Source organism: Saimiri boliviensis, chromosome 4 (assembly GCF_048565385.1).
Source record: "Saimiri boliviensis isolate mSaiBol1 chromosome 4, mSaiBol1.pri, whole genome shotgun sequence".
Classification (NCBI taxonomy): Eukaryota; Metazoa; Chordata; class Mammalia; order Primates; family Cebidae; genus Saimiri; species Saimiri boliviensis.
The window spans coordinates 48,163,664-48,188,574 of record NC_133452.1 but is presented as its reverse complement, the minus strand read 5'-3'; the positions used below and the strand labels follow the sequence as shown (position 1 = coordinate 48,188,574).

The window sequence follows — 24,911 nt, the reverse complement described above, 5'->3', positions numbered from 1 at the left end:
AGTTTTCTAAACAATTTTGAATCCTTTTTCAATGACAACGCTAAGGTTTTGTTGTTGTTGTTTTGTTTTGTCATTTGCCTTTTCTAACAAAAGCCATGTACTATGTATTCTAAAACAGGCTGTGAAAATGTGGGAAGAAAAGAAACAATGCATTGATTGCACCCTGGGGTCATTTTTTTTTTTTTTTTTTTTTAGAGAAAACATATCATTCCAGAAAAATTATCTCCATGTCACACATGTTAAACCAGTGAGTTGCACATCAACTTTTGAACAAAACACCTACACAAAGTTCTTCACAACTGGTTGACACTTCTTAAAAATAACACAATAATATTTCAGCATTCCTCAGAGATCACATTATTCTTTTATAGTCCATTTGAGTTACTCCTCCAGCATGCCACATCAGAAACCAATAATGTCTTCAGAATGAGAGCCAGATAAACAGAGTTAAGATTACTCAGATAAACAATGTCAATCTTAAAAATATTTGCTATTTTTTTAGAACAAAGAAAGGGCATTCATTAAATTTTATGTTTGATTTAATTTGTTTACTCTGTGGCTGTGGCCCTTCATTATTTATTTGTGTTGCTATTTAATTCAACATTTGCTGAACAAAATGACAGGAATTTTGAGTCCCATTTTATTGCATAGATTGCAACTAAAGTTATCAGACTTGACTCATATTCACAGGAGAAAAGCAGTCACTAAAATAAGTAGCATCAACTGTAAAATAAATTGTGAAAAAATAACTTATTGTTTGAAAATCAACAATATCTGTCAGCTTTCAGAAGTAAAACTTTTTTTTTAATCCATAGCACCTAGAACTAACTGTGGCATATGGGAGAAGCTAAATATTTATGAAATGAGTAACAGTATTGAGGGATATTAAGATAGTAGGTTTTCACACTGCTAAAGAATTGTCTGAGACTGAGTAATTTAAAAAGGAAAGAGGTTGAATTGACTCACATTTCCACATGGCTAGGGAGACCTCACAAAACTTACAGTCATGATGGAAGTCGAAGGGGAAGCAAGCTTGGACCTTGTCATATGGCTGCAGTAGAAAGAAGAGCAAGCAGGAAAAATGCCAGATGTCTATAAAACCATAAGATCTCATGAGAATTCACTCACTATCACAAGAACAGCACGGGGAAAACCGCGCCGTGATAGAATCACCTCCCCCTGGGTCCCTTTCTTGACATGTGAGGATTGTGAGTATCACAATTCAAGATGAGATTTGTGTGGGGACACAGCCAAACCATATCAGCTCTGAAATGGAATTCCTCATTTGTGTTAGAAAGGAAATCACAGAGAGAAGGCTTTGGGGTCTCACATATCTGGGGTTGTATTTCAATAATATTGCTTATTAACTCCCTGGCACTAACAACTGAGCATCAGATTCCTAATCTGCAAAAGGAGGGTGAGATGCCTAACTCACAGGGTTGTTGTGGGGATTAAATGAGATGGCATATAAGTAGTTATCTCAGTGCCTGGCAAAGAATGGTTATTCAATAACAGCTATTTTGCTCCACTCCTACCCACTTTTTTAAACATGATTTTCAAATGACCTCTTTTATTACTGACATTGAATATGTTGCCTATGTCTGATTTATATTATGGTGACTTTTCTTCTTTATTACAGCACTTCTTTTATAGTCCATCAGATCTTCTTAGTTTCTAGCCAAGTGGCAAAATATATATATTTTTAAAATACAGAACGCTTCACAAATTTGCGTGTCATTCTTGTGCAGGGGCCATGCTAATCTTCTCTGTATCATTCCAATTTTAGTATATGTGCTGCCAAAGCGAGCACGTGGTAAAATATTTTTATTAAAAGTGCCCACTTCAGCAGCACATATACTAAAATTGGAATGATATAGAAAAGATTAGCATGGCTCTTGAACAAGGAAGTCATGCAAGTTTGTGAAGTGTTCCATTTTAAATAGATTTTTTTAAAGTAATAAAAATCAGTAAAAAGATGGAACAGAAAAAAGAAAATAAATAAATAAATGAAGGAACAAGAATGTACAGGACTCCCATTTTATTCACTAATTTTGTCACTGATCATGGCATCTTCAGTGAACATGCATTTGAAGATAAATGGAATTCATGCTGATCCTGGTCATAATTACATTCTTTATTACCTTAATGGTCATTGGTAATGACAGTATTGGGGTGGGGGGCTTTTTTTTTTCTTTTTTGAAACAGGGTCTCACTCTGTTGCCCAGGCTCCAATGGGATGATCATGGCTCACTGCAGCCTTGACTCCCAGGCTCCAGTGATCCTCCCACCTCAGCCTCCCAAATAGCTAGGACCACAGGCATACACCATCCTATTTTTTGTAGAAATGGGATCTCACTGTGCTACCCCAGGCTGGCCTTGAACTCCTGAGCTCAAGTGATCCTCCTGCCCAGCTTCTCAAAGTGCTGGGATTACAGGCATGAGCCACAGCACCTGGCCAGTGGGGTGCTTTTAATACACTGCTCATTTGAAATTTTGTGGTGTAAAGATTTACCCTCACAATTCAGAACAAAATAAAAATATACAGACTGGCAACATGGAAAGTAATTTGAAATTTAACAAATTGAGAATGTAGGACATTCATTAATAGCCATTAATAACATCCTAAGAGAGTCAGCAATTCATGAATGATAGAAATGGAAAAATATCTTCCCATTTATTCTTTATAATTTGATCTATGTAAAATGCCAAAAACACTAATAATAAATGTATATAAAATATTCTTTTTGCCCTGTGTTAAGAGAATACTGCTATATTCAGCTGTGTTGCTTGTCTTTTCTCATGGAAAAAATATATATATTTTTAAGAAAACCAAAAAAGCCTTGTTGTATTTGCTTGTTATCTATTGCTGCATAAAACATTATTCCAAAACCTAATATTTAAAACGACGTTTATCATCTCATAGTTTTTGTGGGTCAAGATCCAGATATGACTAAGCTAGGTATCTCTGCCTGAAGGTCACTCACAAAGCTGCAAACAATGTGTTGGCTAGGGCTGAAAAATAAAGGAACATTCAGAGAATAAGAAAGTATTCTCAGAAATTAGAAACACAGTTGTGAAAAAATATACTAAACAGAACTTCTTAATGTTCATGTTGAGACTATTTCTTATTAATTTAATAAAATTATGAAATATTCACCACTGAAGAAAATAAATGACCAAAACCAAGAGATCTCTGTTTGACCAACAGAATTTTCAGAAACAGAAAAGAGAAAATGCATGAGATACAATTATTAAAGATACAATTTAAGTAAAAATTTCAGAATGAAAAAATATACATTTCCACATGAAAAAGGCCTGCCAAATGGCCAGAACAAAGACTGAAATAAAAAAAAAAAACACAACCAACTGTGCTGAGTGATGGAGCAAGACCCTGACTCACCAAAAAAAAAAAGACATTTTCATATAAGCAAGTCCATGAACGTTTTCTTAGAAAGCCACTGGAAGATGAGTTCTGCTAAAATAAGGTAGTCAACGACAAAGTGATAGACGTAAAACTCAGAAAATATATACTTCAACAAAGCAAGTAAGTAAAGCATATTACACACATTCTTCTGTCACTTCCTAGGTTGCTTATGTCTACCAGATGTCTGGTCCTACTTTTTTATATCAAGACAGAGCTTCCTTAGGGCAAAATTTTTTTTTTTTTTTTTTTTTTTTTTTTTTTTTTTTTTTGAGACGGAGTTTCGCTCATTCCCCAGGCTGGAGTGTGGTGGTGCGATCTCGGCTCACCGCAAACTCCGCCTCCTGGGTTCAGGGAATTCTCCTGCCTCAGTCTCCCAAGTAGCTGGGATTACAGGCACGCGCCACCACGTCCAGCTAATTTTTTGTATTTTTAGTAGGAACAGGGTTTCACCATGTTGACCAGGATGGTCTCGATCTCTTGACCTTGTGATCCATACGCCTCGGCCTCCCAAAGTGCTGGGATTACAGGCTTGAGCCACTGCGCCCGGCGAGGGCAAATTTTTAAGACTAGTAATTACTTTTTCAATAGCACTAGATAGACTTAAAGTAAGGATCAGAATCTTAGTGGAGAAAATACTCTGCTATCAGCTACTTTGTTACACATATAGCAAGATCAGACAATTTCAGAGATCTGTGGGTCTCTGAAAACTCTAGTAAAAAGTCTACAGTACTATTCTTACTTATACAAAGAAAACTGTATAAAGACTAAAGATGTTAATTAACAGTAAAATGTGTTTAAACTGTGGGTAAACAGTGAATGACACAGGATTCTGCCCCCTATTAAGTCAGTACCTCACTGTTTGATTTTCTGCAGACCCAAAGCACATTACTAATCTCAGCAGTTGAGAGCTTACTATTGTCCTCTCTCTACTTTGTGTTGAACTCTTTGCTTTCCTGTGCTTTAAATACCATAAGACAATAGTTTCATATGAGTACAAAAAGTATCCAATAGAAGAGAAGCTAAACATGATTTCATTAACATGTATTCTGCGTACAATAACTCTTTAATGACCATAATTTATGACACAATTTTACATGTTGCATGTATCTTCAGAATTTACTAAATGTTACTAACAGGAATTAAGGATGACTCTTTGGAATAAGAATTAACATTAACTGACAACTACTCTCCATATAAAAGGGTAAGAGGACTTTCTCTGAATCACTGACATTATATAGTGGTTCTTAAAAGGGCTTATCCTCCTGAGGAACCAGTAAAACAACATTACTTTTTTTTCTAGACAAACTTCTCTTACAGTTAAACATAAGCACTACCTATAGTGCCTAGGAAATATTGTTAATATATCGTTGTGATAAACGCAATACATCACACAGGGAGGATACGAATGATTTATTTTTTCCTAAAGGTTTAATCATTAGATCTACTTCAAACCATTTCCTAAGGCAAAAAATCAAGACAAATAATTATCTTTGATACCTAGCTGTTAAGGCTTTGCATACCAGAAAAATATATCTGCTTCACATAGTCAGATAAATAACCTGAGGTACGAAAACTGTTGCTATTGATTGTGTATATTTTTACTTCAAAGGATCCATGTATTTCAGAAAAAAAATGCTTTTCTATGATAAAGAATAAAACACAGCTCAGAATGTTCTAAGTATCTAAATAAATGCTCATGAGCAAAAAAAGAAGTGTCAGTTTCATCCCTAGAATACTTTTTATTATTTATACCAAGAATATTTTCAGCTGTTGATTTATCTTCACTTTAACTCCAAACATTTATCATATGATTATACCATCTGTAACCTATTTCAAAAATTATTCCTAACCTGAAAACTTTTTTGGGGGTGTGGTTAGGCAACAGTATAAACCAATCAACATTTTACCACTTGCTAAGTGTCATATCAAATTACCTACATCTGATTCTACTATCTCATTACGAAAGGACACATTAACAATAAAACAGATACTATGTAGTATTGCTGGTCTCCCTTATGTTCTAATAGAACATTTTAATTTCTCTCTCATTTTTTCAAAAAAACAAAGTAATAAAACAAGTAGTGATTCCAAACAAGGATTCAGATTCTAAAAGGACTGTTTAACAAAATATTTGGATAAAGCGAGATTTTAATATTATTTTTTACAATGTTTAGAAACAAGGACAGTATCCAAAACACATGCTTAATTGTGCTACTATTGTTAAGTAACCACTTCCAGATGTAACCAATTTGTACTTTTTGACCAAAATCAGTTGATCATCTTTCTAAAATCATACTTCCCATGTCTCAAGAAACCAGAATTTATCATTATAGCTGTTTTTCCATGTTTGTTTTGTCAGTTGACTAGTAAGCACAAGCATGGGCTGAAAAATACATACTGAGTATGTATGCATGTACGTGTCTTTATTAATTATATAGTCTATTTTTTCTATAGCTTCATTTATTGTAGAAAATATTCAATTTTATTTATTTAAAAATATTTATTTATTTGTTTATTTATTTATTTATTTATTTATTGAGTCAGAGTCTTGTTCTGTTGCCCAGGCTGGAGTGCAGTGGCACAATTATGGTTCACTGCAGCCTCGATCTCCTGGGCTCAAGCACTTCTCCCACCTCAGCCTCCCAGGCAGCAGCAGCTACAGGTATGTGACACCATGCCCAGCTATACTTTTTATTTCTTGTAGCGATAGTATCTCACTATGTTGTCTAGGCTGATCTCAAACTCCTAGACTCAAGTGATCCTCCTGCCTTGGTATCCCGAAGTGCTGGGTTTACAAGTGTAAGCCAGCATATAAACCTTCATATCCTCTTTCTTGGCCTGATCACATGAATAACCTTTTTTTTTTTTTTTTTTTTGAGTCTTAAATGTCTAGATTTTGTTGTGCAGATCAGAGTACCAAATAAAGAAATAACTGAAAGGGGTTTGAGCTAGATTGCTTTATACTGGAAATGGCAAAGAGTTGCTTGCAGAAGAAAAATATAGATCCTAAAGGAAAGGAGGGCAAGAAAGGTAAGGACTAATCCAGGCTGTCTTTAGGGCACATTTTAAGAAATTCTGAGGATGAATATAGAGTGAGCTGCTCTAACATGTGGTACAGAACTTAAAGAAGATCAGTGGGTCCAGGCACGGGAGCTCATGCCTGTAATCCCAGCACTTTGGGAGGCTGAGGGGGTTGTGGATCACCTGATGTCAGGAGTTCGAGGCCAGTCTGGCCAACAGGGTGAAACCCCAACTCTACTAAAAATACAAAATTCAGCTGTGGTGGTGCATGCCTGTAATCCCAGCTACTCAGAAGGCTGAGGCAGGAGAATCCCTTGAACCCAAAAGGCAGAGATTGCAGTGAGCCGAGATCGTTCCATCACCCTGGGCAACACGACTGAAACTCTGTCTCAAAGAAAAAGAGCCGGGCGCGGTGGCTCAAGCCTGTAATCCCAGCACTTTGGGAGGCCGAGGCGGGTGGATCACGAGGTCAAGAGATCGAGACCATCCTGGTCAACATGGTGAAACCCCGTCTCTACTAAAAATACAAAAAACTAGCTGGGCGTGGTGGCGCGTGCCTGTAGTCCCAGCTACTCAGGAGGCTGAGGCAGGAGAATTGCTTGAACCCAGGAGGTGGAGGTTGCAGTGAGCCGAGATCGTGCCATTGCACTCCAGCCTGGGTAACAAGAGCGAAACTCCGTCTCAAAAAAAAGAAGATAAGTGGGGCCAGGCGCGGTGGCTCATGCCTGTAATCCCAGCACTTTGGGAGGCCAAAGGGGGCAAATCACCTGAGGTTAGCAGTTTGAGGCCTGCCTGGCCAACATGGTAAACCCCATCTCTAAAATACAAAAATTACTAAAATACTAAAAATACAAAAATTAGCTGGAAGTGGTGGCAAATCCCTGTAATTCCAGCTACTTGGGAGGCTGAGGCAGGAGAATCCCATGAACCCGGGAGATGGGGGTTGCAGTGAGCAGAGATCACGCCATTGCACTCCAGCCTGGGGAACAAGAGCAAGACTTCCTCTCAAAAAAAAAAAAAAGAAGAAGAAGAAGAAAAAGGATTTAAATATATGTTGTTGTGTATTGAGACCAAAACTCCTTTTGGGGGGTTTTTCAGAGGTATTAGTAAACTAAATTGCTTTCTGAATTTTTAGGGATGTTATGTTTTTGTTTGTATGTTTGTTCTCCAGTTACATATTATGCTCAGGTTGACATCAGAGTGAGAGCAGGAGGTTTAGCTTTATATGGATTGCAATATAGATTACGGATTATCACCCCAATAGGTGGTAGATATTTAAAGTGTAATTTCAAAGAAAAGTAGTCCTATTTTTCAATTTCTTCGAAGTTTTGCTGTAGGCTATAACATAATAAACCGTAATCCCAGCACTTTGGGAGTCCGAGGCGGGTGAATCTCAAGGCTAAGAGATTGAGACCATCCTGGCCAACATGGTGAAACCCTGTCTCTACTAAAAATACAAAAATTAGCTGAGCGTGGTGGCATGCGCCTGTAGTCCCAGCTACTCGGGAGGCTGAGGCAGGAAAATCACTTGAACCCAGGAGGTGGAGGTTGCAGTGAGCTAAGATTGTGCCATGGCACTCCAGCCTGGTGACAGAGTGAGACTCTATCTAAAATAATAATAATCATAATAATAATAATAATAATAAACCAGACTCATTAGGAATTTGATATACTCTACAACTTCTATTTCGTTACAAGCACCATATAGTTTATGAGTAACTATTTTTTTTTTTTTTTTTTTTTTTTTTAAGATGGAGTTTCGCTCTTGTTACCCAGGCTGGAGTGCAATGGCGCAATCTCGGCTCACCGCAACCTCCGCCTCCTGGGTTCAGGCAATTCTCCTGCCTCAGTTTCCTGAGTAGCTGGGATTACAGGCACACGCCACCATGCCCAGCTAATTTTTTGTATTTTTAGTAGAGATGGGGTTTCACCATGTTGACCAGGATGGTCTCAATCTCTTGACCTCGTGATCCACCCACCTCGGCCTCCCAAAGTGCTGGGATTACAGGCTTGAGCCACCGCACCTGGCTATGAGTAACTATTTAAAACCAAAGTATGTTGCCAAACAAATTAAAATAGACTGTGGTATGATAGGTGTGCAATAATGAGTAACTGACATTTAGTAAATGTTTATTCTGTATCAAGATATTTTTTTCTAAAAACCTGACATCTATTAATTCTTTTGCTATGCCCGCTATAATTGTATAATGTAGAACTAGTTTTTGCTGGAAACTGAAGTACCAAAAAGATAAATAACATGCTTAAAGTCACATAATACCAGTTGGTAAGTAGGGCAGTTGGATTGAAAACCAGGCAGTATGGTTCCAGAGCCTACCTTCTTAACCTCTACTGTTTCTTTAAAACAGCATTTTAAACCATAAATTGTATGTTTAAACTAAAACATTATATTAATGACACTTGCCCAAATAGAAAAAATTAGAATCTAAAGATATTTCTTTATTAGTAACAAAAGAAATCAATTTTCACAATATAAATTTTAAAACAATCCTATTCTCAATAATACAAATAATGTGCTCTCAATGGGATTATTCTGTGTGCTACCCCAATTCATGTGTTCACCTTGCTTTCTGGCTAGAGTTGCCATTGGTATCAATGCTATGACTTGTCTGAGGGAAAAAAAAAGTCACATTTTTTGCATGTTTTCCTAAATAAGGATGGAAATAAGCAGTATGGCAGGTGTTCCAGACTTATAAAGGTAATATGATCAAGAGCTTCTAGAAACACCTGACGTTTGGCCATGTATGGTACAGATGGACATAAGCTATCTGCAGAGAGTGGAGAGAGAGAAAGAGAGTGAGAGACAAATTATGTATTACATATAATTTAATATATAATGTATAGATTTGGAAAAACTAATAGATATAAATCATACCGTTGAGCCTGGGTTGTTTCATGAGAAAGTTATATTGTATTTCTTTACTATTGCTCCTGGGGCATAATAGGGTCAATGAGTATGAATTCTAGGGACACAATAGCAGTTAAAATTCACAGGGAGTAATGCAGGTAACACAAATGTGGAAATGGTCCCAGTAGGGCACTAAAGGACTAGTCTGTAAACAAATGTAGTCAATGATCACTACGGTAAGCAATCCTGATGAAATAGCCATGGAGTAACCTTTCCTTTATCTCAAAAAAGAAATATGCTGCCAGTGATCTGTGCTGAGGTTTTACCAGGATCATCTCTGTAGTTGTTGAAATTAAATTGCCACTTCAAAAGGGAATTGCCTAGAAAATGACTTTATCATGGAACAACAACCTAAGAGCTTACTTCAAAATATAGTCCGTAAGGATTGTTTTAAGAAAGATAACAGCATTGCCAACATCCTAAAAGGGTATTCTCAGAATCACCCAAATGAGGCTGATTTTCAAACCATTCTATTGTGTAGTTCAATGGGACTTCCTAGATGTGGAATTTAATACCCAAGAACTTTTCATTATGTGGATGCGTTCATCCACAAAACCATTCATTTGACTCCAAACACATTTGTGTTTGGTTTCCGTGCAGTTCTTTCAGTTTAGAAAGATGAATGCCTTATAGTAGACCTTGAGAAAAATCTCATTTGGGGAACCTGAAATATCTGCCACCACCCATGTGTAAGCCAGCAGTGTGTAAATCCTCAGCTCACAGTGCCCGTGTTGTTTTTCTAGACATCAGCCTTGTTTTTTTCTATTTCTACAAAGTATAAGAAGAAACCTGCCCTCAGTGCTCTAAATGAGATCATAGGATTATGAGTGAGGTTCACCGTGAGCCCACAATTTCCTGCCTGAAAAAAAGCAATAAAAAGAATTGGGACATTTTTGCCGCTTCTGACATTAACCCAGTCCTGCTGGTAGAGGCTCTGCTCTAGCTGTTGAGCAAAACCTTTGCCATTCACCCCCACCTCTAGAACTCCAGACCGTTTGGAAAATTAAAGAATCTCACCTTCAAGCAGAGGACAGGGAAGTGCAGGTAATATCTGGATATTGCTTGTCACTGTGTTTGAAACAGAATGAAGAGACAACAAAACATTTTGGCTGGTTTCTATATCTTGAGGACTTGTTTTTCTCTTTCTGATATGATAGTTTAAATGAGCAAACTAACTTAAAATAGGAAAACATCTCTAATTTTTATAACACCTACAACAATACAGAACCCACCCAACACTTGACTGAAATTCTCCAAATATTTACCCCCATGTAAATGTACATCTCAATCAATATAATGATTTTTCCAAAAAATTAACAAATTATAAAACAAATGTAGAGAGTAGGGGAAAGGTATGCTGATTTAAGCAACTTCGGAAGTAAGTGGTGTCTGTAAGACTAAAAGCAAAAGAAAATGTACATAAGCATGGTATTCCAGTTGATAAGACATTTTCCCCACAGTAGTAGAGTTTAACAGTTCTAATATTGATATATTCAAACCCATGTATGCTGGAATTGAAAAATTAAGTAAAAGGATGGCAGATGGTAGAAGCCAGATGTCTAACTGTTAGAGTGGGAGTTTACAAGTAAGCCAATAGGAGAGTCTAGAATGATCCACGTGGTAATGGAATAGAGTTGGAGACATCTGTATAAACTCATGATTACTTTAATATAGATACAAATGATTAATTAGAAACATTTATGTATGTATATATGTATATGAGTTAATATACACAAATATATCCTCATTCTACCAGTTGAGATGGCTTAGAAGCAACAACACCCTAAAAGCAAAAAACATGCCCAGTACTCAGATCTGATTTCTAAGATTATACTCTAATAGAAGGAACAATGGGTCACTGGATACTATTGAAGGTAATATATGATATAAATTGCATCATCTTGTAGTGTTAGAAAAGTAAGTATAAAAAAAATCCAAGAGTCCATATTAAACTAAATAAATGATTGAATAAATAAATAGGGGAGGAGAGACAAATTTCTCATACTGAATAATTTCAACTCATGTATGTATATGCTCTGTTCTCAGGGAAGAGGAACACAACTCTCACTCTTTAAGTGTGAGCATTGCATAGTGACTTTGTTCAAAAAACTATAATATTGTAAAAGAGAAAGAAAAGAGTAACTTTATAGTAAAAAGGCAATTGACGAACACTACCTAGCCAGGTGATCAAGGTCAACATCAACTGTTTACATTATGGTGATAGTACTCCTGGTACAATATGATAAAAATAGCACTTTACCTCTGTGATCTTTCTCCCCAAACCCAAAATACCAGTCTAATTATGAGAAAAATATCAGAAAAAATCATAATTGATGAAGCAATTCTACAAAATACCTACCCAGTATTCTTCAAAACTGTCAGTCATCAAAAGTAAGTCTGAGAAACTGTTATAGCCAAGAAGAACATAAGGAGATGTGACAACTAAATGTGATATGGAGGAAGTACAGCAAGCAATAGAAGCCTCCATTGATTGTTATTTTGGTAAGAATACCAAATTTCACAGCTACACACACACACACACACACACACACACACACACATCTTTATAAAAACAAAAAATCAGGTGAGTGATTGCATTACCTGGTTTTAACTTCATATCACTGAAAGAGGTGCTGAAGAGGGTAGGAAAGATAATCTTAGATTGCTGCCACCATCCCTCTCCCATCCCCCAGCAGTGACTGCACAGCATGGAGGGAGAATCTGCACTTGCAGTGGAGAGAGCACAGCAAGTGTGGGACTTTGCACTGGAACTCGGTGCTGCTGTGTCACAGCAAAAAGCAACACTGGGCAGAACTCAGCCTGTGTCCATGGAGGGTACATTTAGACCAGCTTCAGCCATAGAGGAATTGCTCATTTTAGCAGTCAGAACCTGAGTTCTGCAAGTTCTGTCATTTCAGGCTAAAGGGCTCCGGGGTTCTAAATAAACTCACAAGGCCGTCTAAGCCACAAAGACTGCAATTCACAGTCAAGACATGATGTTGTGCTGGGCTCAGAGCCAGTGGACTTGAGAAGCATGCAACTAGTAAGAGACCAGCCAGGGTGGCCATGAGAGTGCTTGTACCACCTCTCTCCAAAACCCAGGCAGCTCAGCTCACAGCTCCAGAGGAGAGAACTTTTCTCCACCCTGAGGAGAGGAAGACAGAAGAGTAAAGATGACTTCATCTTGCAACTTAGGTACCAGCTCATCTACTGTAGAATGGGGCACGAGGCAGAGTCCTGAGGACCCCATTCCAGGCCCTAGTTCCTGAATGATATTTCTAGACACAATCTGGTAAAAACGAAAAACCAAAAAAACAAACAAAAAAACCTCTGTCCTGTAGGCAAAGAACCAGTCCTGGCATGATTCATCATCTGCTGGTGAAATATCCCTTAGGCCCTGAGCAATCAGCAGCCTTAGTTAGGTAGTACTTGCCATAGGCCTTGGGTGAGACTCAGAGATGTGCTGGCTTCAGATGTGAAGAGGTATCTTCTTCTGAAGCCAGCAGAGAGATGTACTGACTTCAGAATAAAATACTCCTTCTTCTTGAGAAAAGAACAGGGAAGAACACATAGATATATAAAGCAAATATTGTTAGAACTAAAGAGAGAGAGAGAGACTACAATAATAGCTAGAAACTTGAACACCCCACTTGTGGCATTGGGCAAATCATTCAAGACAGAAAATCAACAAAGGAACATTGGACTTAATCTGCACTATAGACCAAATCAAACTAATAAAGATTAACGGAACATTTTATCCATTAATCTTTATTAAGAATACAACCGCAGAATACATATTCTCCTCAACACATGGATCATTCTTAAGGATAAACCATATGTTAGGCCACAAAACAAGTCTTAAAGCATTAGAATACTTGAAATAATATCAAATATCTTCTCTGACCACAACAGAATAAAACTAGAAATCAGCAATAAGAATTTTGGAAGCTGTACAAACGCATGGAAATTAAACAATACACTCCTTAATGACGAGTGGGTCAATGAAGAAATTAAGAAAGAAATTGAAAAATTTTTTGAAATAAATAATAATGGAAACACATCATACTAAAACGTATTCAACACAGTGAAAGCAGTATTAAAAGGGAAACTTGTAGCTATAAGTGCATACATCATTAAAGGAGAAAAATATTAAATAAATAACCTAACAATGCATCTTAAAGAATGAGAAAAGTAAGAGCGAACCAACCCAAAATTAGTAGAAGAAAAGAAATGATAAGGATCAGAGAAGGGCTGGGCATGGTGGGTCATATCTGTAATTCCATAACTTTGGGAGGCTGAGGTGGGTGGATTGCTTGAGCTCAGGAGTTTGAGACCAGCCTGAGCAACATTATGAAACACCATCTCTGCAAAAATATTTTACCGGGTGTGGTGGCACATGCCTGTGGTCCCAGCTACTTGGGGCCAAGAATGGTGGCTCATATCTGTAATCCCAGAACTTTGGGAGGCTGAGGTGGGAAGATCACTTGAACCCAGGCAAATCCTTTCAATCCTTTTAAATTTGTTAAGATTTTTTGTGGCCTATCATATGATCGATCCTGCAGAATGTTCCATGTGCATTTGATAAGAATGCATATTCTCCTGCTGTATATGACCAAGTCATACATATAACATTACATTGGTCCATTTGGTTTAAAGTGTAATTCTGGTCCAATATTTTCTTATTGATTTTCTCACTTGATAATCTGTCCACTATGGAGTTCCCCTACTATTATAGTATTGCAATCTGTCTCTTCCCTTAGATCACTTAATAAATGTTTTATATATTTAAGTGCTCTGATATTGGGTGAATATATATTTATAATTGTTAAGTCTTTTTGATAAATTGAATTCTGTATTATTAGGTAATGACCTTCTTTGACTCTTTTATAGTTTTTTATTTAAAGTCTATTTTGTCTGATATAAGTATAGCTTCCCCTAGTCTTTTTTAGTTTCCATTTCCACGAAATATCTTTTTTTATACCTTTATTTTCAGTCCATCTGTTTCCTTACTAGTAAACTGAGCCTCTTGTAGGAAGGATACAGTGAAATCTTGGTGTCTTTTGTTTTAAATATATTCAGACACTCTTTGTCATTTTATTGAAGAATTGAATCAATTTACATGCAAGGTAATTATTAAGGACTTGCTATTATAATTTTTTAATCTGATTGTTTAGCAGGTTTTTTGTTTCTTTGTTCTTCTCTTGCCATCTCCCTTTGTGCTTGATGGCTTTCTGTGGTGGTAGGCATCGAATCCCTTCTTTTTCTATTTTGCACAACTTCTTTTTTTTTTTTTTTTTTAGTGTGGTCACCAAATTTTTTTTTAATTGAATTTTAGGTTTTGGGGTACATGTGAAGGACATGCAAGATTGTTGCATAGGTACACACATGGCAGTGTGATTTGTTGTCTTCCTACCCCTCACCTGTATCTGTCATTTCTCCCCATGCTATCTCTTCTCACCTCTCCACCCCCCGTCCCTCCCCCATTTCCCCCCAATGGACCCCAGTGTGTGATGCTTCCCTCCCTGTGTCCATGTGTTCTCATTGTTCAACACCCGCCTATGAGTAAGAACATGAGGTGTTTGATTTTCTGCTCTTGTGTCAGTTTGCTGAGAATGATGGTTTCCAGGTTCATCCATGTCCCTACAAAGGACACGAACTCATTGTTTTTGATGGCTGCATAATATTCCATGGTGTATATGTACCACATTTTCCCTATCCAGTCTATCATTGATGGGCATTTGGGTTGGTTCCAGGTCTTTATTTTGCACAACTTCTAATAGATTTTTGTTTTGTGGTTACTGCAAGGTTTAAAACATCTTATAACATTCAACACTAAGCTAATACCAATTTGCCTGTAATCACATACAAAAACTCTATACTTTTAATCATGTCCCACACTTTTTATAATTTTGATGCCAAAATTTACACTTATTTTTGCAATTTGTATCCCTTAACCTTTTATTATAGCTCATTGTTTTCAATTGTTTTGTTTTCTAACTGTTCTAACAATGATAACATTGCTTTACACACATTTATAGTATTAGAGAATTCTAAGTGTGACCATGTATTCATTTGAACCTTGAGTTTTTACTTTCATAATTGTTTTGTTATAATTAGCATTCTTTAATTTGAGCTTAAAGAATTTCCTTTAGTAATTTCTGTACAGCAGGCCTAGTGCTAATAAGCTCCCTTAGCTTTTGCTTATCTGGGAAGGTTTTTATTTCTTCCTCATGTCTGAACGACAGCTTTGCCAGCTAAAATATTATTGGTTATTTGTTTGCTTGTTTCCCTTCAGCATTTTGAATATATTGTCCTCCTCTCTCCCGACCTCCATGCTTTCTACTGAGAAATCTGCTGAAAGCCATATTGGAATTCCCTTGAATATAACATATTTATATCTCTTGTTGCCTCCAGTCTTCTTCCATTTTTAAAAAAAATATTTTTATTATGGTATGTCGTGGTGAACTCTTCTTTGGTTTGCATTTGATTGGTGACCTCTGTGCCTTCTTTACTTGGATGTTGTCTTTTTTCCCCAGATTTGAAAAAATTTCACCCATTATTTCCCTCAATATAATTTGTAGGCCCTTTTCTCTCTCTTCTCCATCAGAAACTCCTATTTTGTGAAGGTTGTTTCACTTAACGGTGTTCCATAATTTTCTTATTAGTAGACCCTTTATTCTTTTTTCTTTTTGCTCCTCTAATTGGATAATTTTACACCTCCTATCTTTGTGCTCACTAATTCTTTCTTTTGCTTCATCAAGTTTGCTGTTGAAGTTTTCTATTGAATTTTTCAATTTAGTTAGTGTATTTTTTTTTATCTCTAGGGTTTCTATTTGTTTTCTGTTTTTTAGGGCCAAACTTCTAACTTTGTTCATGAATTGTTTTCCAAGTTTCATTTAATTTTCTACTTGTATTTTCTTGGAGTTTCCTGAACTTTTAAAAGAGGAGTATTCTGAATTATTTGTCAGTCATTTCATAGATCTCCATTTCTTCTGTGTCTATGTTTGTAGCTTTCTTAATTTCTTTTGGTGCTATCACATTTCCCAGATTTTTCATAATCCTTGTTTTCTTACACTGATCGCTATGTATTTGAGGAAATGACCACCCCGTCTGGCCATTTCAGGTGTTCTTTGGTGGTGATTGATCTGTACTATTTCATCTAGCCTGGGCTTCTGGATTGGCCAGCTGGTTCCAACCCCAAACTGGCAGACCTTGGTGACAGGTTCTATAGTTAGGCTGTGGTCACCTTTTGTGCTCTTAGACTGAACAGTATTAACAGCTGTGCTCCACGGACTAGTGAAAATACTAGCAAAAAGACTCCATGGACAGTCCTAGCTGGACTCTCCTATCAGGTGGAGTTGCTGGCTGGGCTCTGCAATAATATCTGACTGGGAAGAGTAACAAAATTATTTCTGGAATTCTAATTTTTATTATGTTCTTACTCTGGAAATGTCCTCCAAATTTCTTGTCCTTATCTCATGATTTCTTTCTGTGTTTTGTTTTGTTTTGCTGTTTTAGGTTTTCTTTTTCTTTTACGTAATCTCCCAAACTATCAATTTAGTTCTTAGCAAAGACCATTCTCTTTTTTATTTAGTCTGATGATTTTATTTATGAAAATCATGTTTCATAATTCCAGGAAGTCTTTTTATGTTTGTGTGTATAGTATAAATTTGTCATGAAAAGCCGTCATTGGTTCTTTGTAAAGGTTTGTTCCGGATTACTCTGTGCACTCTCCCATCCTGCACTCTTCTGCATTGCCACAATGGTGTGCATAAATGTCCTGGCTAATGACAATGCTGAAGAGAGAGACAAATGCTAGGTTCAACAATACTGAAAAGAGACGCAAATTCTAGGTTTTTCTTATTAGGCCATGTTGCAAAGTTATTGTCCGGTTTCTAACTGTGATGATGAAGCATGGTTACATTGACAAATTTAAAGTCATTGATGATCACAGAGCAGGGATAATTGTTGTGAACCTCACAGGAAGACTAAAAAAGTGTGGAGTGATCAGCCCCAGATTTGATATGCAACTCAAAGATCTTGAAAAATGGCAAAATAATTTGCTTCCATCCTTCTAGTTTAGGTTCATTGTACTGATAACCTAAGCTGGCGTCATGGACCACAAAGAATCAAGATGAAAACACAATGGAGGGAAGATCCTGGAAATCATTTTCTAGAGGTGTAATCCATATTTACAAATAAAATGCCTCATGGGGAAAAAAAGATTTATTCTCCCTCTCTCCAAAATTTTGCTTCAATGACATCCATCAGGTTTTAGCTGCTCTTCGCCTTTCTGGTAACCAAACCTGCTTAAGTCATTAGCACTTTCCCTTTGATCACTCACATCTGATCTCCTTCAGCTATTTGCTCAATCTGTTAGGTTCTTTCAGAGACAAACTAGCAAGTAATAGAGCACAAAAGTTGATTTGTTTGTTCATTTTTACAATGTCTTTTCTTATATTACATCTCTGCCATTGCAAAAGAAAAGGGCATCTTTTCTCTGTATTTGCACCAGATACAAACAATAGCCATTTTTCAACCATACAGGCCACACATGAATCAGCCCAGTGGTTTATTTCCAACATTGCTGGGTTGGGCGTGTCTCCTTTTAAGTCCATAGGTCATTGAAAAGTACAGCCCTCCTTAGAGAAATTCAAAGATATGATTGAGCTGCTTCATGGAATACTAGGCTTTGTGCCAAAGCTTGTGAAGACACAGGCTGCCTTGTCTCCTGCTGCTCCCTCAGCTATTGCCTAGCACTATGGAGAATAAATTCTTCTCCCTGAGCTCTCATGCTCTGGACAAATTTGCTCCTCCAACAGTATAGATGTACCTGAAGAAAGGACCAGCAGGGCAGCCAGTGGTCCTATTAAGAACTGTATTAAATCCACCAACAGTCACAGCCTCACCAGTGTAATTTACCTCAGAGATTATTTGGACTAATCTAATCTCACACCCTACAGCCCCGATTCTCCTGCCTGGAAGGCTTTTCCCGTCTTTCTTTTCTCACTTTCTTCAGGTCTCTGATTAAAAGAGGTCTTCCAGAGAGACTTGCCCTCTCCATTCTACATAAAATAGCAGAACCACATCCTTCTGTCCTCTTAACTGTCTTTATTTTTCTTTTTTTTGGCCATGCTAATCTTCTCTGTATTGTTCTAATTTTAGCATATGTGCTGCAGAAGCAAGCACTCTTTATTTTTCTTTGAAGCCAACACCTTATTTTTCTTGTTGTCTGTGTCTTTCATTGGAATTTAAAGAACAGGAGATTTTCTGTTTGTGACTGATGTATCTCCATCACCTAAAACAGTGCCAGAAATGTTATGGTTGCTCAAAATATAACTGTTGAGTGAAGAAATAAATGACATTCTTGCACAAATTGGGGACTCATATGTATCATCTTGATTTGGAAATCTGGCTGTTTTATTATTCCATATGTAGACAGAGTAAGGAACAAGAGAAAAGCCAGGATATGTGTTCAAGCTACTTTATGTCTCAATATTCCTAACATAGACCATGTGAATATTTTTAAAAATTCAATCTTTTTTTTATTTCCAAGGAAATAAAATAAGTTTGTGTTTGCTCCTAGCCAAAGATGGCATATTGAACACATGTATATATATATTTTAAAGATGGGGTTTCACCATGTTGTTTATGGTCAAGCTGGTCTTGAACTCCCGACCTCAGGTGATCTGCCTGCCTCGGCCTCCCAGAGTTCTAGGATTACAGGCATGAGCCACTGCGCCTGGCCACATGTATCTATTTTTACTTGCTCTTTAAATCATTCTAAAATGACAATAGAAGTTTTTGAGGATATAAATTCATAAAAGGAAGGAGAATAGATACAGAGATTATAGTTATAATATTTCATAAACTAGCAATCAAATGCTTAAGAAGAAATGAATCACCAATTCAAAAGGTCAGTTACCAAGTGAAAAAAAGAAAAAAATAATAAAAATAAAAAAATAAAAAGAAATGACTCAGCAAGACTGAGAAAAGCTAATCTTAAAATAGCAGAGGAAGAAGCCAATAGCTAAAGTGGTTTAAGTCATAGAATTGCCCAAATACTCAGAAACTGGCTACCACAGATACTTGTAAAAATGGAGATAATTCAGCTATATCTTGAAAAAAGAAACTGAAGATCTCTGAAGAAATAAACAGAGAACTTTAGACTTATTTAAACAGAGAACAAGAGTTGGGGTAGAAAAAGTATAAAAAAGGGTAGAAAAGTATCCACATAATCACAGCTGAGGCCACCCCTCTATATTCCTCTCTCTTTGGTAACTAGCCACAATCCCCCAGATCTTTACTCTTTGTGCAGCAGAGAGAGTCTTCTCTGAGAACTCGACTGGTCCAAAAAGAAAACTTAAGCATCCCAAACAGACCACCTTACAATTACATTCATGGTCCATATGCTATACTGTTCTACTGTTGGCTTGGGTAGGTTGGAAGTTACTTCTTTTTGGTTCTGAGTAAGAATTAGTCATGAGAAAAAAAAAATAACATGAAATTTGGGTATGAGACTAAGCAATGGTCATTACTCTCTTAATAATTCCACAGTTGGGAGGCCGGGTGTGGTGGCTCAAGCCTGTAATCCCAGCACTTTGGGAGGCCAAGGCGGGTGGATCACGAGGTCAAGAGATCGAGACCATCCTGGTCAACATGGTGAAACCCCGTCTCTACTAAAAATACAAAAAATTAGCTGGGCATGGTGGTGCGTGCCTATAATTCCAGCGACTCAGGAGGCTGAGGCAGGAGAATTGCCTGAACCCAGGAGGCGGAGGTTGCGGTGAGCCAAGATCGTGCCATTGCACACTCCAGCCTGAGTAACAAGAGCAAAACTCCGTCTCAAAAAAAAAAAAAAAAAAAAGAATTCCACAGTTGGCCAGGCGTGGTGGCTCACACCTGTAATCCCAGCACTTTGAGAGGCCAAGATGCGTGGATCACCTGAGGTCAGGAGTTCGAGACTAGCCTGGCCGACATGGTGACACTCCATCTCTATTTTTAAAAATAAACAAACTTTTTTTTTAAAAAAAATCCACAGTTAAATATAATCCTGGAAAAGTACAGAGATACCTACTAGATTCCAGCTTATCTTTCCATATCCTCAACTCTATGTCATGTTCTTCCCATCTATAGGCCCTGGTAACAAACAGCATTCCTAGGCTCATCACCAGATATCTGGTAGCAAACCTAGAATGATAGTACAGAGGAAACCTTCCCACAGCCCTCTCCTTGACTTCTTGTTTGTAGTCCTGCTCTGGTGACTGGGCATGCTAGGCTTCTTAGACGTCTCTAGAGACCCTGATTTTTCCACCCACTTCAGTTCCTAAAGAGGATTTGCTAGAGACATTTTTTTTGTTTTTGTTTTTGTTTTTAATTTATTTTATTTTATTTTATTTTTATTCGGTCTCTGTAGAGACTGTTAAAAATTGCCAGTGCTGACTATATTTCAAGTAGTCATGTGGGGTATTGGGAAAAGTTTTCAATGAGCAATAATCGCGCCTTGGATAAACTCATCGGCTATGATACTGCCACTAGTGACATTTTATCTGATCTGCTAGTCCTTCACTTCCCTAGCTCCTCCCACAAATATTTAGGTATAATCCCTGTGACAAATACCTTAATATTTCTAGAGGTTCTGCTTCCCTACTGGACACTGACTAATAGTATCCACAGGCCACATTCAGGTGCTTAGTTTTCAATCACCTTTTAAAATCCCCACATGTATTTTAATTGCCTTGACAACGCTACTATCATAAATTTCCTTTGAGAGAAAAGAAACAATATTACAGACACACAATAAAAGATTGGATTTTATTATAAGTAAATATTCAGACAACAGAGAAAGCTCTTAGGAATTAAAAATCTAACAGTAAAATGAAATATTCAGAAGAACTGGAATATATATGTATGCATGTGTGTCTGTTTGGTATGTGTCTATATATATGAAGGGCATAGATATTCTTCTTTCCTCAATGCACAGATAATATTTTAAAAATTATAAAAGCATTGCTTTTGTTGAGAGATCCATAATACTGATGATGTATAGCAGAGATTGAATGATACATCAATGAACACATGACATGAATGGTTATATCAAAGACTAGTTCCTCTCTTTTAAGCAGTATCTTAGCCAAAGTCTTCTGATTCCTGCAGAGTATAATGCATAAAACACACACACATACTACACCACACAAAATTTGTGCAAATGACAGGATTTAGGTTGCTATGATCATTGATACATAGATATAGATATACATAGAATATCCTCAAAAGTTAGATATTACAGAATAATAGTTCTTGCAATCCTGAGGATAGGAAACAATGTGACTGGGTGAAAGCAATGTGAGGAAGACCAACTTTTCTCCTCTTAGTTACCATTTTTTTGCTTCTAAGTTTGGTGCTGCATGTATATTACCTACATATAATTAATAAAATATTCCCCTCCCCCCACAAACAAGGAATAACTTTAGACTTCTCAATGGGCAATGGAAGATAAAAGACCCTGAAATAATGCCTTTAAAATTCTAAAGAAAAATTATAACAACCAAGAATTCCATATATAGTTATACAACTAGGCACTAGATAGAATAAAGATAATTAGATATTTTTAGGAAAAATGGCCTGAAAATATACTTCCTGGTACAATTTCTCAGAAAATTACTAGAAAATATGTTTCAACAATTGAATAGATAAACCTAGAAAAACAAATATATAGGATATGGGAAATGGAAAATATAAGCCATGAGAAAGACAAAGGGAATCCTCAGGTGAAGGGTGATCCTGGATAAACACTGTAAGCCAAGTCTAGCAGATACTCAAACTAGATTACTCTAAAATACAAAAAATGCCAGGCATAGTGGCTCACATCTGTAATCCCAGCACTTTGGGAGGCCGAGGCGGAAGGATCACAAGGTCAGGAGTTCGAGACCAGCCTGGCCAGCATGGTGAAACCCTGTCTCTACTAAATATACAAAAAATTAGCAGGGCACAATGACACGCCCCCATAGTCCCAGCTACTCGGGAGGCTGAGGCAGAAGAACTGCTTGAACCCAGCAGGTGGAGATTGCATTGAGCCAAGCTCATGCCACTGCCCTCTAGCATGGGTGACAGAGTGAGAGTCCATCTCAAAAAAAAAAAAAAATGTTGGCAGGGCGTGATGGTGTATGCCTGCAATTCCAGCTACCTGGGAGACTGAGGCAGGAGAATCACTTGAACTCAGGAGACAGAGGTTGCACTGAGCTGAGATTGTGCCATTACACTCCAGCCTGGGCAACAGAGCAAGATCCTATTTTGGAAAAAAAAAAAAAATCAAAAAAAGAAAAGAGAAGATTTTAACATTTTACTATATGGTTTAGCTCTTATTTTTATTTAAATGATCAAAGTAATATAAATAATATTTTATCTAACAAAGATTAGACTCACTTTTAATAATCCAAACCCCACAACATGATAGACCAGATCATAGGATTTCTCCTATAGAGCAAAACGATACTCCTATTTATAATAGGTAGGGTAAGTCTTGTAGCTCTATTGAGAAAAGGAGAATACAATGTACAGGAAATAAAAGAAAAGTTCTTCCTTTCTAGTGGGAGGGGTAGAGGGCAGAAGACAGAAGAAAGCAAAGGGAGAAAGGAAGTATGGGAAGTATAACACGTGGATCCTGATATACCTTCTCCAGTCTTCCCTCCAAAGAACACAGGTATATTGGGTAAACTCCAAATGCAGGAGATCTGGCCCTACTCTATCTTTGGGACTTTGGAAAGAGACTACCTCTCAAAACTGGAGATGGGAGCATGCCAGGTAAATTTGATAGCAACTCTGAATTCTATCTGACAGCTTGTCAGAAGTAGCTGCTGTAATAAGGATAAGAGTTCTTGGAGCTGGGGTTGGAAGGGCAGAACACTAACTGGAGTTAAGGAGTTCAGACCATACTAAGTGGTGCCAAGGTGGAACCAAATCAATGGAAAGAGAACACAATGTCCTCACTGAGCTGAGAATAAAGAGAACACAAGTCCATTGCCATCATTGTCAGCAATAAATACCATCAATGGACACAGCTTAGAAATGAAATAAACCAGCCAGTGCACTCCCCCACCCACAAGAATCAGCTTGGGCCAAAGAGATCTATTTCCCTTAATTCTCTTAGTAACCCCAACTAATAACTTCAACATACTGCAAAAGATGCTACTAGTGGTCCAGTGACCCCACTATTCTTCCAAAAGATGCTACTTGGGGAGGAACCCAGAGGGGAAGCAGAATCCCAAAAGAATATGAGTAATACAAGATAAACGAGGTTACCTAAAGAGAAAAAGTAAATGTTTGGATCCTTCTGCTTGATGATGACTTGTGCTGTAATTGGTTTATATATTTTTTCAAAGTTACAGATACAAAAACATATAAGTTACTTTACATAAGGCTGTCTATAAAAGCAAATCAAAGAGGAATTCACAGTCACTTGTAGACTCTGAACAGATGTCTTTGGCAAGAATAAAATGTAGAAAGGAGAAAATTCCAAACCATAATGCCACTTGGACAATTCTGAGAACACTGATGCAGCTTCCCCATTTTTAATTTTATAATTACAGTAAAACTGGTGAAAATACAAGTCCAGAATATATCAGCTGACAAGAGAATATTTTCAACAAGAATGACCACTCAGATTTTTGACGTTAGAATCTATTATGGTTAAAATAGAAAGGTAGCTATTCAAGATGTGAAAGGAGGCAGAGCAGGAGACATTCTACACCACCCATCTCTTGACCTCCTATCACAATTTGTGGTGCTCCTGGTATCAAAGACCTAATTATTTTAATCATTACCCTTTCTGTGTGTTTTAATATAGTTTCCTATTCAGTCTAAGCTCTCAAGAAAACTGTGGAGTCCTGTCATAATATCTTGTAATTTATAACTTTCCTTTAGTTATATTCTTTCCTGGTATTCTCACAATACTTCAAGTGAAAGATGATACAGATGAGAAACTGTGGTTCCAAGAATTAAAGCAATTTTTGTAAGGTCCCATTACTGAAACATGAAGAGCTGGGATTCCAAACCCAGTCTTGCAACTGTAAATCCCTTTCCACTCAATTCCTTCCTGAATATATCTGATTTACAGCAGGGCAATGACTCCCAAACTTCAACTACTCATAGGAAATTACTCATACTTTCTCTTTATCATCAAAAAGGAGTTTGTCAAGAATCAGTGTCAAAAATTCTTAATCGGGTGAACCGTATTGCTCTTCTAAATTTAACTCTATTTCGAATTATGCATAGAAAGAGATTCTTTGGCCTGCAGACCTGAGATTCTGAAATTTTCTGTGGTGCTGACAGACTTTTTGATCCATCACATTTAGTCACATCAATCATATCAACTCAAAGAACACACTGTAGGGAAAATAATGTAACCTGATTGATGTGAACAGATGTGACACAGGACAATTAAGTTTCAGTTTAAGGACCCAAGAAGAAAAACAACTGATGCTCTATAAGGTTCACTAAACAAAGACCCCATTGCTAACAGTATAAATAGGATTTATAGGC

At 37.1% G+C, this 24,911-nt stretch overlaps 3 non-coding genes and 1 pseudogene across 3 annotated transcripts; 1 reads left to right on the top strand and 3 right to left on the bottom strand.

Annotated features, from left to right (window-relative positions):
- Positions 1-1,703: 1,703 nt before the first annotated feature.
- LOC120363381 (U6 spliceosomal RNA) lies at positions 1,704-1,810 on the bottom strand. The gene has a single exon (XR_005578938.1). It is a non-coding gene; the product is annotated as a U6 spliceosomal RNA (small nuclear RNA).
- Positions 1,811-1,833: 23 nt separating this feature from the next.
- On the top strand, positions 1,834-1,940 carry LOC120363425 (U6 spliceosomal RNA). Its single transcript, XR_005578978.1, has one exon. It is a non-coding gene; the product is annotated as a U6 spliceosomal RNA (small nuclear RNA).
- A 16,559-nt stretch (positions 1,941-18,499) lies between these two features.
- LOC120363454 (U6 spliceosomal RNA) lies at positions 18,500-18,560 on the bottom strand (annotated as a pseudogene).
- A 2,218-nt stretch (positions 18,561-20,778) lies between these two features.
- Positions 20,779-20,918, bottom strand: LOC120363365 (U4 spliceosomal RNA). Its single transcript, XR_005578927.1, has one exon. It is a non-coding gene; the product is annotated as a U4 spliceosomal RNA (small nuclear RNA).
- Between the last annotated feature and the right edge of the window lie 3,993 nt (positions 20,919-24,911).